At 40.5% G+C, this 14,384-nt stretch overlaps 1 long non-coding RNA gene across 1 annotated transcript; it reads left to right on the top strand.

Moving 5' to 3' along the window:
- Nucleotides 1-849: 849 nt before the first annotated feature.
- LOC128815707 (uncharacterized) lies at nucleotides 850-1,316 on the top strand. The gene is made up of 2 exons (XR_008439709.1): nucleotides 850-929; nucleotides 1,027-1,316. It is a non-coding gene; the product is annotated as an uncharacterized LOC128815707 (long non-coding RNA).
- Nucleotides 1,317-14,384: the final 13,068 nt, after the last annotated feature.

The raw sequence follows: 14,384 nt of genomic DNA, 5'->3' as shown, positions 1-14,384 counted from the left end.
GCCATGGTTTCATGTCCCTCCCTTCCCACAAGGCACAGCAGATGAGGATGCACTACAGCTCCCCCGGCTCTTCCCTGCAGATTTCACACTCTTCCCTCAGCAAATGTGACTCTCCGTTCCCCTTCACTCGTGGGAAGCCCTCAGCCAGAATGGCAGGCAGGGGATGCTGCCGCCTCCCCAGCGCCCAGCCTTTGTCCGGGAGCAAAGGGTACTCACGGCAGCATTCCCTTTCCTCTCCCAGTCAGGGAAACCACAGGACCCCCCGTCTGGACCCAGCCAGGGAGGCTGAGATTCCCACAGGCAGGGAAGACAGAGCAGGCCGGGATTTTCCTGTTTGTTTTTGAAAGGCAGGCGCTGGCTGTCCGGGTGTCTGTGTGTGTCCCATGGGAAGCACGAACCGGTGCTGAGGCTCTGCGGCTTGGGCTCGTGTTTGTGAACCTAGTTTGTCAGCGGCAAGCTATTCTTATTAGATTTCCAAGTAAACATCAGACAGATCCTTACCCCTTTGAGCTGTCATAGTCTGCCAAGAAAACCGTCTAAACTTTGAAATTTCTCCTTTTATTTTCCGCCTTCCTGACCCTGCCTCTGCCGCCGACAGCAGGTCCCTCTTGTCAGGGGAATGTCCTCCAGGCACAACACAGGAAAATGGAGGAGGGGAAATTTCACCTCCAGAAATCCTGTTTGGCGAGACATGGATGTCTGGGCCTGCGAGAGGGACGGGGCAGGCAGCTCGGAGCAGCCAGGGCTCACCGATGAGCCTCTCCCGAACCTGCAGAAGCTCCTTTCTCCGGAGAGCGGGGGCAGGGCAGCCGCGTGCGCATGGTAACGGCGGCTCGGGTGACAGGCGACAGCTCATTAAGCTGTCACGGCGCCATGGCAACAGCGTGCATGGCATCCACATCTAAAGCAAACACACAGCCTTTGATCAGGTTTGCTCTGATTACACCAGCGGAGTTCAGCTGAGCCGGGGCTCCTCGGGAGCTGGGGACTTTGCTTGAAGGATAAGCCCTGTCTCTTCCTCTACAGGGACGTTTTTTTACCAGGGTTGCGTTTTGTCCTGTCCAGTTCCTATCCAGGGCTAATGTGGAGGCTCAGCTTCGCCATCCTCTGACGCTGCGTGCGGGCAGCAGCCTTGGCTTTGATTGCCTTAATTCCCGTGGCTCCCTTAGTGAGGTTCTGGGAGGCCCTACTCAGCACCTGAATACACAGTCTGTGGGAAGGGGTAGGGTTTGAAGGGCTTCTGTTGCATGACCCATACCTTCCTTGGGCTTCCATTGACCCTATGACTGAAATAATAAAATTTTAAAAATGCTAAAGTATGTTATCCTTCTGCTTGTTTTCCCTTAAGGATATGACGTAAATTTCTTAAAGCTGAATTCTGAATAGAGAGCATTAGCCATACTCCAGAACAGAGCACCTTTTTGCTTTGAAAAATGAGCAGCTCTGGAAATGGTGTTTGAAGACAGTTTTGTATCATGTTTGAGGCGCTGCATGCAAAATATTTATTAATTACAAAAAGGTAGTTTTAGAGTTTCAGTCCTTGGAAGTGGTGAGGACTTCCGGCCCTTAGGGATTGCTTTGGTGAACGGATGATCCAGCTCTGCTGAATCAATGGGGTTTCTTCCATTGACTTTATACATTTTGGCTAATGCCCAATCTGGCCTCCCTCAGTTTCTGTCTTTGTGTTTGAACAGTTAGATCATATTTGGCAGCTAGTAATATATTTTTGAATCTTTTATATCAAAATGAGTCTCAGTGTTCAGCAGGTTATCAAAACACGAGCTTGCCTTACTGCAAAGAAAGCATTGCTGTTTGCTTTTCAAAACCCAGTCTAGTATTTCTTCTCATGTTGGGGAACAGCACTGTAAACAACACAAGGGAACAGAGGCATGGTTCATATACATCCTGACAGTGAGTAGGTCTGTAAATATAGATGTTTTAGGAAAGAATCCTTGTGATGGATCCGATTCACATAGGTTTACCAAATGTCGCAGAGGGTTGCATCTTTTATATGCTATGCAGGTCAAATCCTTAATAAAGGTCTCCTTTTTTTTGTAATTCATAGAACTTACAACTTCTTCCCTAAACAAACACTTTTGTCCCTTCCTGCAACCCGCTTTGTCCGAATGTGTGAGGTCTCTGTGCCACAGGATTCTTCAATTCATGCAGGAATTCCTACTGGCTCCAGCTGCAGTTCTGGCGATGCCCATCTCCTATCCTTGTCCTTTTCCTTAGATGATGACCAAGAGTCAAAGTCAGTTGGCGATGGAAGGTCTGTAAACAGTTGTTAGAGCTGCAGTTGCCAGCTTCAGTGGTGTTTGTCAGAGTAGGACCCAGCCAGGCCAAAGGGTGTGCTGAGCTGAACGTATCCCAGTTACCTGTCATAACATACAGTGTATTCCATGCTGACAGTCATTTGTTTTTAGCATAGGTAATCACTGGCATGTTCTTTTAAGTGAGATTCATAGATGCTGATTACATTTACTGCATAAATTACTTCATTATTAAAATCAGGTCATTTGAGCCCCAAAACTATTAACATGCAAACTATTACCATAATTTCATAAGCTAATAAATCAAGCACAGGAAAAGAATTAAGCGGTTCCTAGTGATAAGTGTTTCTTCAGAGATTAAGAAACACAATTTTCTTATGCATATATTAACATTTTGAAAGTAAATTCATGCAAAAGCAATTTTTCTGCATATATAAAACTTACATTTAATAATCTCTGTACTCAGCCTCCAGAGCTGCTTCAAAATGAATGGTTTTTTTTCTCAAATCACTGTACAGGAATTTGATGTTGAACCAGTCAGCCTGTTTCTGTATACCTTACCTGTAGAACTCTTTATGCCTTTATTAAATTGTCAAAGTTAAGAAATAAAACAAACCAGGATACAATTTAAAAGAAAAGTAGCTTGGGTTCATCTTACATAATGATCTGTTCATCAAAGGTAAATTTTGTAAAGCAGTACCAATAAAATTGTAATTATTTCCATAATTGCCATCGAGAACTGTGGTTGTAATCTTACTAAAATGGTGCATTAAAATTGATTTAACTGTCATTTCTTACACAACATAATATAATATTGGCCAGAATAATGCAAAGATAGACTCTTCTACTCACATTACTGACTAGTTTTAAAATAATAGAGTAACACAACTGTTGCAGGAAAACAAAGAAAATTCCAATGTAAATGAAACTGTAATAAGCAACAGATGACAATGCCTAAGTATTTTACTATATTGCAAGATGTCCATGATTTATTTATGTTTAGCTGTTTTGTTTTCCAGGTCCTAACCTGCTGCTTTGGTTTATTTAGTTTATTTAGTTTTTTTTTTTTTTTTTTTTTTTTTTTTTGTATGAGGCACCGAAAGTATTTTCTCCAGGGAATAAGAGAATGTGTTTTCAGAATGGTGCTCACCATACTGGTTATTTTGGGTCTCTTGGTTGATGCAGCAATACCACAGCCTCCCACTTTTCTAGCCCACATGTGAAAAGACACTCAGAGAGCTTTTAGCAATGGCTTGTGCTTGCTGCTGTTTAATGGTTCTCTTGACTAGGACAGCACCACACTGAGAACTGCCCCTCTAGGGAGGGTTGGCTTGTTCTGTCCCTCTCCCTGCAGCAGTTCATCCAGCGGCCAGTTAAAGATCATGGCTGGTGGTAAGGAGGTGATATGTGGGGACACCCCTTGTCGTGGGAGCTGGCTGCTGCCTCAGATTTGCTGTCATTTGGAGCCACAGCCTCAGCCCCAGGAGAGAGGGAGCATTGGCCTGAGCTCACCCACAGGCAGCTGAGGTAGTGGGACAGTCAGCATTCAGCCTGTGCAGGACAGGAGGCAAAACAGGGGACATGTTAGGGTCACTCTTGTTACAGAGGTGTAGCTTGTATGGTAGATAAATTAGACCTGTGGCTCAGAAGGCCAAGTATTAACTACCTAAATAAGGAAACAGCACTGTTGATGTGAAGCTTCCCATGTCTGTTGTCCTCACCCTTCTGGTTCTGTGTCCCTTCCTCACCCCTTTTCCCCTCAGAAAGTACATGGATGCTGTAAATCTTTCAAATTATTAGCATTCTCCTTGCCTTCCCCTGCTTCAGGATTCAGTGCCTCATTCTTCAGTTATGATCTCTTTTACATTCTTCATTTCAAACCAGATATTGAACTACTGCTGCTCCTGGCAGGTCTTCAGTTTGTTTGGAGGCTGTGTGTGCTGTTGTATATGCATAAATCATTTCTATCTGTTCAGGATTCTACTGGGCTGTGTTTCAGGTATGTCTTCAGAAGAGTTTATCAAAACTCCATTCCAGGTCATAAACTCATTTTTCAGTGTTTGTGTAATTAATTGCACAGCAGAGATGATGTATCTAGCAGAGGGCAGGTGACAACACCCATGTGAAATGAGAATTTTCTAATCAAAATGTGAGTAATCCCAGTAAAATGGTTATGGAGTATTTGGCAGTGTTGCTTTCCATATTGCTGAAACTGAATATTAAAAAGGAGATTTGATATCTCGTCTGGACAAATTGGCATGATTTGGACATTTTTACAACTCAACAGTCCCCCTGGAAGATAAATGGAGGTGACTGTAAATGCAAAACATGGTTTGATTGTTTTGTTCATATATGGTAGAATCCCATTGAAGTCAAAGGCAGATTACTCACCTGAATAAAATTTCTGGGTCAGGCTCCACATTTGCATGAATGAATATGTGTAAAAACAAGAATTTGAATTTCCAGGATTCTATAATAATTATACTCAGGTAACACTGCTATCTTCCCTTTTAAAATGCTAACAAGTCTTTTCAATATGGAACACCCAACATGAAGTACTTCACTTAGCCAGACAGTGTCCTAATTTTCAGCAGTGTGTGAAGGACAAGATTCCTCCAGGCAGTGTTTAGTGCACCTACCCAAACTTCTGCTCTCACTGCCTCTCAGAGGACTGCGTTCCTCTCCACATGCTGGAGGGGAAACTTCAGAAGATGTTTAGCTGGCAAAAACAGCATTTCTACCCAGGTTCATTGGATGTTGTCCCAAGAGAACAACAGAAAAAATAATTTGAATCACAGTGCTTATGTTTAACTGCTATGTTTTTTCCACTGTTGTTCATATTGCCATCCTTTCTCTTTCACCCTATTTGTCTTTTTCTCTGTAAACTTTTCCCCCCTGATAAAGAAGTAATTTCAGTTTGGATGTACTTTCCAGCATAAACTGGTTTCTGGTGCATCTGTTTATCAAGGCATACTAAGCAATGGAAAAGGATATTTAAAAAATCAATGTTTGAATGACAGCTTATTCATTACCTTAAAAGCTTATTCATTCACTAAATTGACCACTTCTGAACTACTTCTAGCACATCATGTGAACTTTCTGGCTCAAGAAGGAAGAAAATGGAGACAAGTGGGCTATGTTTTCTGTGCCTGGCAATCACATTATACATTGGTGGCAGGAGGCTGAACAAAAGTTCAAATCCATCTCTAACGGATTCCTTTAATACAAAAAACTGCTTTACATGTAATTGTGTGAGGGCTGCACTGTACACACAGAGGTCAAAGCCAGGAAGGTCAGGAAGAGTTGGGCTGAGGCATTTGGTTTCACTGGACTGTTTTCTTCCTGCATGTCTGCAGCGGCTGCTGTGCTACCATGTACCTTTGTAACCCATCCCAGGAAACAGGGACGTTTCTCAAGCACCACTGTCAAAAGGGAAGCAGACTGTCATTCTACTCCTTACTCCCTGTCGTGCCTGCAAGTGGACAGCAAAGAGTATTCTCTGGTGTTTGGGGAAGAGTGCTATGCAGTCAACATTCCTGCTCTGGGCTCTGAGGGCTTTTTTCCTTCTTTCCCAGAAATCCAAAATACTTACTGAAATCTTGAGAAGTTTTTCTTCCAGGGAAATGATATTGTCACAAAGATCTTTCCCAGAACAAGAATGGGGGGGCTTTGGTTTTGGTTTTTTTGTTTGGGTCCATGGTTTTTTAAGACCTCTGCCTACAACATAGATTGAATGCTGCTTTATTTTCTTCCAGCACAGAAAATTCTGGTGGGGAGGGATGCTGTGTAAGAACTAGAATACTGCTCCTGTAAGATGTTCAAAAGTAGGCTCATTCTTCACAACTGAAAATGCAATTTGCTGCTTTTTAAAATTGTCATTCTCCCAGTTATCCACCACATACAGCATTTTAGTTAGAAGTAAGACAGTTTGGATGCTTAGTTGGAAATGGAACCATCCACACAAGGTTCCTACAGGAGAGGAGTCACAGAGTCAATTGGAACCTCAATAAAAATCTCTGCAGCCATTTCAGTAAGTTGCTTTGTTACCAAACCCACTCATTATTAAACTAGTTACCCAGCTCAATCATCACTCCATTTCTGAATTGGCAAATATTTCTTTAAGGACAAAGCAGATGTATAGTACCTGCCACTTAAAATAAATAAATAGATCCACAAACACCAAGATACAAGAAAGTGTTTTCTGAGCACTAAAGCTTTTGTATCAGAAAAGAGTTCAAAAAAACTAGGATACAGATAGTACTCCTGCTTTCTTGCAGAAACTGTGGAGTTTGTGTAAGTATGTGCTGGAGGTCTCTGATGTGGTAAAAATGGCCTTGGATGATCAAAATCTGATCCTCATGCATTATGTTGACTTCATTTCTGGTTTTGGGAGTATATGAACTGCATGAATCATTCAAGAATAAGAACCAGTTCACTCAAATGGTTGTCTCTTAATTACACATCAGCAGTCGTGCAGTTTCTCCATTTTCACACATAACCTTAAATGGGTCAATAAACTTTTCATTTTTATGAGTATATTTGATTTTTTTTGGTGGGGAGAGGTCTTAAATCTCAAGATACCTGAAAAGTTAATAGACTAAGGACACTGTGGGTTTTGTAAGGTTAATTTTATTCAAATAGAATTCAGAAGCTTACTTGACACCTTAAGAATTTCTGTAGAATTTTATGCAAAACAATGGGATTGAATATTCTTAAGATATCGTAATAATCTGCTTGTGTTTTATTTACTGTTCTGTGAGCCACTCACTAGAAATTTTGAATCTATTGCAGATGGCCTTTTGTTCTAGGTTCTTCCTCGAGAAAAATTGTAAGTTCTTAATCAAATTGAAAGATTTTAAGGTAAACTGCAAAGGACAAAGAAAACTGCTCCACCAAGGCCAGAAAGTGAGCCCACAGGAATTATCTGAATGGTTGTAATATATCTCCCATGAAAACTGGAGGTGTGGGTTATTCTTCATTTTTATGTGATGCATGTTACCTCACCTTTTTTTATCAATCCATCATGGACACTGTAGAGGACAATTATACATAATAGTATATGTTCAGAATATTCTGGAAGCATGATTTGCTCTCAAAAATGAGCCTCCAAAACTTACATAAAAGTCTAACCGTGGCCTGTATTTTAAACAAACAGATCCTTTGCTCTAACACTCTACCAGTGTTTATAAATTGACTGATGCTTGCAATTAGCTCATTTGGTAGCACATTGTCCCCTTGTTTCAGTTGGCTCTCTGAGCATTCGGGACCCATTTTTAAACCAAGACACTTCCTGCTCACTTTCCCAATACCCTTGAATATTCCAGGAGTGTCATTCAGAGTGCAAAGACAGTCAGCTCTTGACACTGTGACTTGGCTGGGTGCTGACTGACCCTGGTCACTGAAGTGTTTCAATGTGCTAAGGCATCAGGAATCTGGCCTGGCAGAGAGAGACCTTGTGGGTTTTTTTGGTGGGCAACCATGCAGAAATGTCTCTCAGTGGTGAGTGTCAAAAGTGGTGCAAGGATAAATGGGGCTCAGCTCTACCAGCAGGAGGAGGTATCTGGCGTGTCAGCTGAAGGGGAAGCATGGAACTGCAACCTGTACAGGTAGCTGCTGTGTAATTTTCCCCACCCAGATGAGATATGTACTGCTGGTGATATGAACTTCATGCTGTCTGTTGAGAAACCCATTTATCAGCATGGGCTATCAGCTTTAAAAGATTTGATGCCTAAATGAAGATATAAGATGTCTGTGCGTTATCATAAGAGAAAAAGTTTTATCTTGCACAACACGTAAGTATTACTGCCACAGAGAACTGCATTTTAGGAAATCTGAAGAGAGGATAGAGTGACAAGCTTATTACAACTGACATGTGTATGTAGTTTTACACATTTGATTAGACAGATTTTGCTGAAGTGAGCCAACTTCAGCTAAGTTTGTTTGCTGGTATGACATGTCCTTTCTTTCTGTTCAAGTCTTGTGTATGGATAACTGCAGCACTGAACATGGAACCTTTACTTCCAGGCAATGCTAAATAAAGTCAGCCAAGACAGTTAAGGTAAATCAAGTGAATTTGAGATATGAATCCAACTTCCATAAATTCAAATGCACTAAAAGGCTTCTGTGTGGTTTAGTTCCTTCAGGTGCAGTGCAGCTGTAGGGCTGGTCAAGGATCAAGCCCACTTCTTGTGATTGTTTGCTCCTAAAATTAGTGAACTTTAGAAAAACCCCAGAAGTGAGATAAAAAAAGTTGACGTGTGTTGATTATAATTGAACACTGAAAGGAAGAGAAGAATGTCTTTCCAAATTACTTACCTAGGTATAGTTTGAAAGAATACAACATTGCTTAAATAGTCTCCTTCTCCAGTTCATAAAACTCCTAACAATAATGGCACTTGCGTAAAAGATATCTTGGAAGCTATATTCAGTGTGAAAATCATGGATAAATCAGGGCAGATATTCCTGAAGTGATTCCAAAGTAAACATATATATTTACATATTTTATTAATATTTTACTAATATTTATTAATACATTATCCTTGAGAATAAATGGCTTAGGTACGATCTTATCCATGTATGTAAATACAGGATGAAGCAAAGAAGACAGAACTATTTCCCTTCTCACTGGTATGCAGGGAAGGGTAGGAGGCAGTAGGCACAAATTGAAACAAGGAGAATTCCATTAAACAGAAGAAGAAAATTTTGTCCTCTGAGGGTAATCAAAACACTGAATCAGAGAGAAGTGAAGTCTGTTTTTGGAGATAGTTCAAAATGCAACTGGATATGGCCCTAAGCAACCTGATACCTTTTGGACCCTGCTTTGAGAGCGGTTGGACCTGAAGATCTCCAGAGGTCCCTTCTCTCCTTGGCCTTCTGTGTTTCTATGTAGACAAGATGCTGTTAGCAATCTTCTAGTGAAGAAATACAAGCAAAATTTCAGTCTCTAGAATTTCCTCTGACATCATCTTATTTACAGAATTCAGTGTCTTAAGATGCGGTTTTAATTATTGAATTATTCTTCCTGTAATGCAGGGAAAAAGATTATTCAAATGTAAGTGGTCCTTTTGAGTATTAAAGTGAGAAATTAAAATGTTATGCCATCATTTTTTTTCTGTAGAATTCATGTTCAGTTGTCAATGATCTGGAAACTGGTTTTATCTCTGCTCTACAAGAAATATTCCCTCAGATCTTCACTGATTTTTCATTTTGGATGACTTATGACTTATGCCTTTTGACAATACACATGCTCATCTTCTTTTTCTCCCCCCTTGCTAGTTTTGGGATAGTGTAATATGATAGAAATGGAGTGGAACCATGAATGACTTAGGAAATTTCAGTAGTCTTAGCATTTTGCCCGAATTGGCTTGTTTGACATCTCTGTTCCAATGTTCCGACTTTGCTCTCTTGCTAAGCAATCCAGGTGTTCAAACACCAGTTAAAGAGAAGCTGTATCCACTTAATGGAAGCGTGCAAAGGTCCATAACACTGGAAAGAAGTGGAACTTCCTCTAATTTAGTCTACTATCTATATTTATCACTGTTCATTTGCTATGTGCCTTCCCTCCCACTCCAGCTGCCACCTCACAGATGGCATTCCCAGCAAAAGAAACTGTTCGGATTCAGTACACTGTCATCTGGAAATGTCAGCAGATGACAGGGAGAGGGGAGGAAGAGGAGGGCTAGCTCCACATTTTCAGGACAAAACTTGACCTCAAATTCTACTCAGTCACCACAGAGTTCTGGGGATTACCTGGGTGGGGGGAAAGGAGGGCACAAAGGCAGCAAGAAAGAGTTTGATATGGTGCATATAATGACCTTTGTTATGTTCTGAGGCTTGCTGGATAGAAATTTCCATACTGTGCAGTTATTTACTTCAAACTCTATAACAGCTTTAATTGATTAAAAAAAAAAAAAAGGTTTTGATTGCCCTAGAAACCAAGTGAAAACAATGAGGAAGAAGAAGGCATCCCTGCAAAGTTGACACTATTAAGCCCAGGCACAAAGTGGAATGTTTGCATTGCCTATGAACAGATGTCTAATGACAAGCAAATAAAATAATAATTCTTAAGCAATAACTTATTTCTGGTTTAGTTTTTAGTGCCTTTTATTCAGCTCTTTCATGTTAGTAATTTCTATATGCTTCTGGTGTTGTATGCTGGCCCAAGTGTTACCGACAAAAATATGGTGGGTCTGGAACTTGATACAAGGAAAGAGACAGGGCAAGTTTTTAGATTTAAGGATAATGTAGCCACAGGTGTCCAATAGTTGTCTTCAGAAATTTCAGATGCCACTAACTGTGCTAAATTTTCATTCTGAAGGCTGAAGTCTGGAAAACTTGTGTGCCTCAGAGTAAAAAGTTTCAGATACTATTATTTTATTGAACAAGGCTAAGGGAAAAGGTTGCTGGGTTTGGCATCTTAAAAATATTCTTGCAGTTGTTTCTCTGGGGAGCTGTGGTACCTTCCTGTGTTGCAACAAGGGCTCAATATTCAGTATATTTTAACAGCAGGAGGGGGCTTGGCTGTCTTGTGAATATTCATTCAAAATAGCTCTAACAGTACAGGCTTCTGAGAAATACCCACTCATAAACGCACAGAAGATGCTGCCCAGCTGCAGTGGGGTTGCTGAGGCACCCGGCCTGAGAGCAGAGGCAGATGTCCTTTTCAGTGACTCAAACTAGAGCACTCTAAGCAGGTATTGGCCCATCTGCTCCCATATCTCAGATGTCATGGCTGATTATCTGAACACTCAAGCTCTGTTATAGTGAAAATTCAGGGAAATGGTGCCATTCACTGACAATGGCATCTTAACAGCCCCCAGCTGCTCATTCCCAGCCTATGCCCTCCTTTAGCTTTTGTAAAATTGTTTATGAAGCCAAGAACCTGGCTCCTGCCCTGCCATACTCCCAAAAAAGATCAGATTATTTTTAGCCTGTACTGACTCACTCCTGGTTCAGTGCAGTGACTGTGGTTAGAGGACAGGTGTTTGTGCCTTGCCATCAGGAAGGTGGTCTTTGCCAGGCCCTGCATTTTCCTCTTGCTTTTTAAGTGCAGATGTCATAAGGAGACCCAAGTGTGTTTGTGCATGTTCTGCAGTCAGGAGAGCAAGGGGAGCAGCTGAGGGCTGGCATCCTGCCCTGCCAAGGGCAGGCAGCTGCGGCTGGTAATCCCCCGGACTGTCACTGCAGGGCTTGATAAAGCTGCTCTGGCAGAGCACATCAGGCTCTTTGCTTGCTTTCCTACCACTCTAAAAGGTAACCAAGCCTTAATAAGGCTTAAGTGTAAAGTCGAAGTCTCTGCTGGTGCCATGAGCACTTCATTATGCCCAAGAAATGTAGCAACATTTCTATTTCGCACCACCAGCACAATTCTTCATTGAGCAGGAGGAAAATTTTCTCAAAGTGGTTGGGCAAAATCCCTGGAACTGGAACCAGAAAACACAGGACTGTAGGACTACGTAATCAATCAGCTTTCTAATAATAATCCAAAATCTCCCTGTCACAAGTCACAAGTCACTTAGAGACACAGGTCTGTGTTTGTAGCCAGAAAGTAGCTGAACTTGAAATAAATTGATTTTTTGAAAGCAGCATAAAGGTGCTTCACAGTCTTTGTGCACTGTGGGGAGTTTCTATGTGAAAACAAGTTTGTAGTGCTAGCGCTGCTTTCCACATGTAGTCCATAGATTCAGGAGGTCCGTGACCTTTTTACAAGAGATCTGTGAAAATTTACCTATGAAGAGTCAGGGAGCTTTGATTTCCTACCTAAAACTGTGCCCTTTCACTAGGAAGAAAAAGCAAATGAGGGGTCTGCTGACAGCTATGACTGAAAGACACTGATTTGGTGAAGTATTCATTTGTGGTATAAATGAGTGCATGCTAATTTCCCAGGCAGGCTAGCATGTGTGTTCATAATGGGTTTACTAATCTCCTGGGTTCTCAGGGTGGTTTCTCTGTGACCTGAATTCTTGGGATGCAAATAAAATTCTCAGTGAATTTAGGTAGTGCAAGGTACAAACTTTGTGACCAGGAGAGCAATCTGTGGATTAGGTAAATATATGGGGTTTGAATAGGCATATAAAGTAAAAAAAAAAAAAAAAAGAAAAAAAAAAAAAGATGTAAAAAACAAACAAATAAACATCCCAGGAAACCAAGCTCCAATTCTTTCTCCTGACTAATTAAATTTTACGACCTCCCTTTTTAAACAGCATATGGGACACAGATTTCCTAGTCAGCTGGGGATCAGTTAGATATGTGTCTGCGTGTTAGTCAAGTTCCAGCTGATTAAGCCTTCGCGTATACCAGAAGTTTCCTGTAATATTTGTACAGACTATCATGGACAGCAGAGCTAGCTTGGAGCTTTTTTGACAAAATGAGTTTCATCCAAAAAGGCCTCTATTTGTCTTAGCCAAAACTTTGTCAAAAATAGGTCAAATCATATTTCAAGGCCATGAAAAACCAGTTTTTATAAAAGAAGATTTTGACACATCAAATTAAAGATTTTGGTTTTCTGTACAAAAAAAATTGCTTTTAGTTATAAGACATAACTGCAGTTGAAATGCTTTGAAGATCACCTAAATAAAATATTTCTATTGACATTTTAAAAATTATGATTATTCTTAGTTAATAAAATTTGTCAAGTTTTTGATTATTTTGTCACAATTTAAGAAAGATAGCTTTCCACAAGATTGGAAGGAGTCCAAATCCAGTCCTAGTTCAGCCCATTCATACCATTGTATGGTAGAGATCAGAAAGCAAAGCTCAGTGGAAGAGAATGAAGGAGAACACATAAGTGTTCTCAGAAAAAAAATGAATGAGGCATTCTTGTTCTAGTTGCCCTTCACATCTGCTCCTTAGCCTTTAATCATTCATTAGCATCTTTAGTTCTGGTACAATTCTTATCAGGTATCTATTCCTACAAGTGAAGCATTATAGTAATGAATAATGGGGATACATTATTTTAGCAACTGTTCCTGATTCTGTTTAATGACTGAATACAAAATGGCTTCTCTTCCTTCTAACGTGGCTATTTAATTTAGATGTACTATAGATAACTGCTTACAGAAGTCATTCCTTAAAGCAACAGGAAACTTTTGCATGTTTACATATCTAATACAATAATGAAATACCTTTTGTATTTTTCTCAAGGTTATATAGAAATCAAACTACTATGTTAACTATGGATCATTAGGGAATTGAATTACAACAGAAAAATTCTCTCTCCATGTATGTCCTGAAAAAAAATTTACTGGTTAACTTCAGGTTATGGTGTTTACTAAATGACTGCAGTCCTGCTTCAGTGGTTGAACATGCAAAAAAAATTATTGCTTTTTTGTTCAAAGCAAAGTGTTTTCTATGAATTATGTATTATTTAAATTACTTGATGCAGTTATTTGACTAGAGATTGGAGTGAAAGAAAGTTTAGATGGGACAACTAGGGGTGAGCTATGTAAGTCTCAGCGATTTCACTGTGAAGTATTGTAGAAGAAGCATGTACCATTAGGGATATTTTCTTGGGGAAAAGGGAACAGAATGTTTCGGCTGAGCCTTCTAATGAAAACAATCCATGAAAATGAAAGCTGAAGCTCCCACAGCATCCTGGCCTCACTTCACTGTATTATGTAAATCCTAGAAAACCCCCTGTGAGCAAAGGGCTGCAGGAAAGGGGGACTGCAGACTCTGTACCATTGCTTCTCTTTTCTCTTTCCCTTTTGGTAGAGGTTGGTGCAGGGGAAGCTCAGTAAATGGTCAATTGACAGTCTTACGTGCAATGAGCTTACTGAAAACTGTGCTTTGTGAGGCTGGATTTCCAATCTTGGTGTGTCAGCCAACATGGAGTGTTCTGAGCTGGTTCTCAGCTGCTATGACTTGTTACAAATCTGCAGAAGAGGGTGAATCCTGAGTAGATCATACTATGTGAGGATTTCTTTTACAGAACAAATATGAAAGAACCTTTTATATTTAATAATTTTCCAGCTCAGGCTGAAAAAGATCCATCTAGCCATCACTTTTTGCTCTAAAAGTGATGAAAAGTGGTCAAAAACAGAGGGTGATTACTAAAGATCATTATAAAATAACAATCATGTAGTGATAGCCACCTGCCTTATATTCTGAACT

Source organism: Vidua macroura, chromosome 1 (genome assembly GCF_024509145.1).
Source record: "Vidua macroura isolate BioBank_ID:100142 chromosome 1, ASM2450914v1, whole genome shotgun sequence".
In the NCBI taxonomy this organism is placed as follows: domain Eukaryota; kingdom Metazoa; phylum Chordata; class Aves; order Passeriformes; family Viduidae; genus Vidua; species Vidua macroura.
The sequence above is the reverse complement of the archived record's forward strand: the minus strand, read 5'-3'. Positions and strand labels throughout refer to the sequence as shown.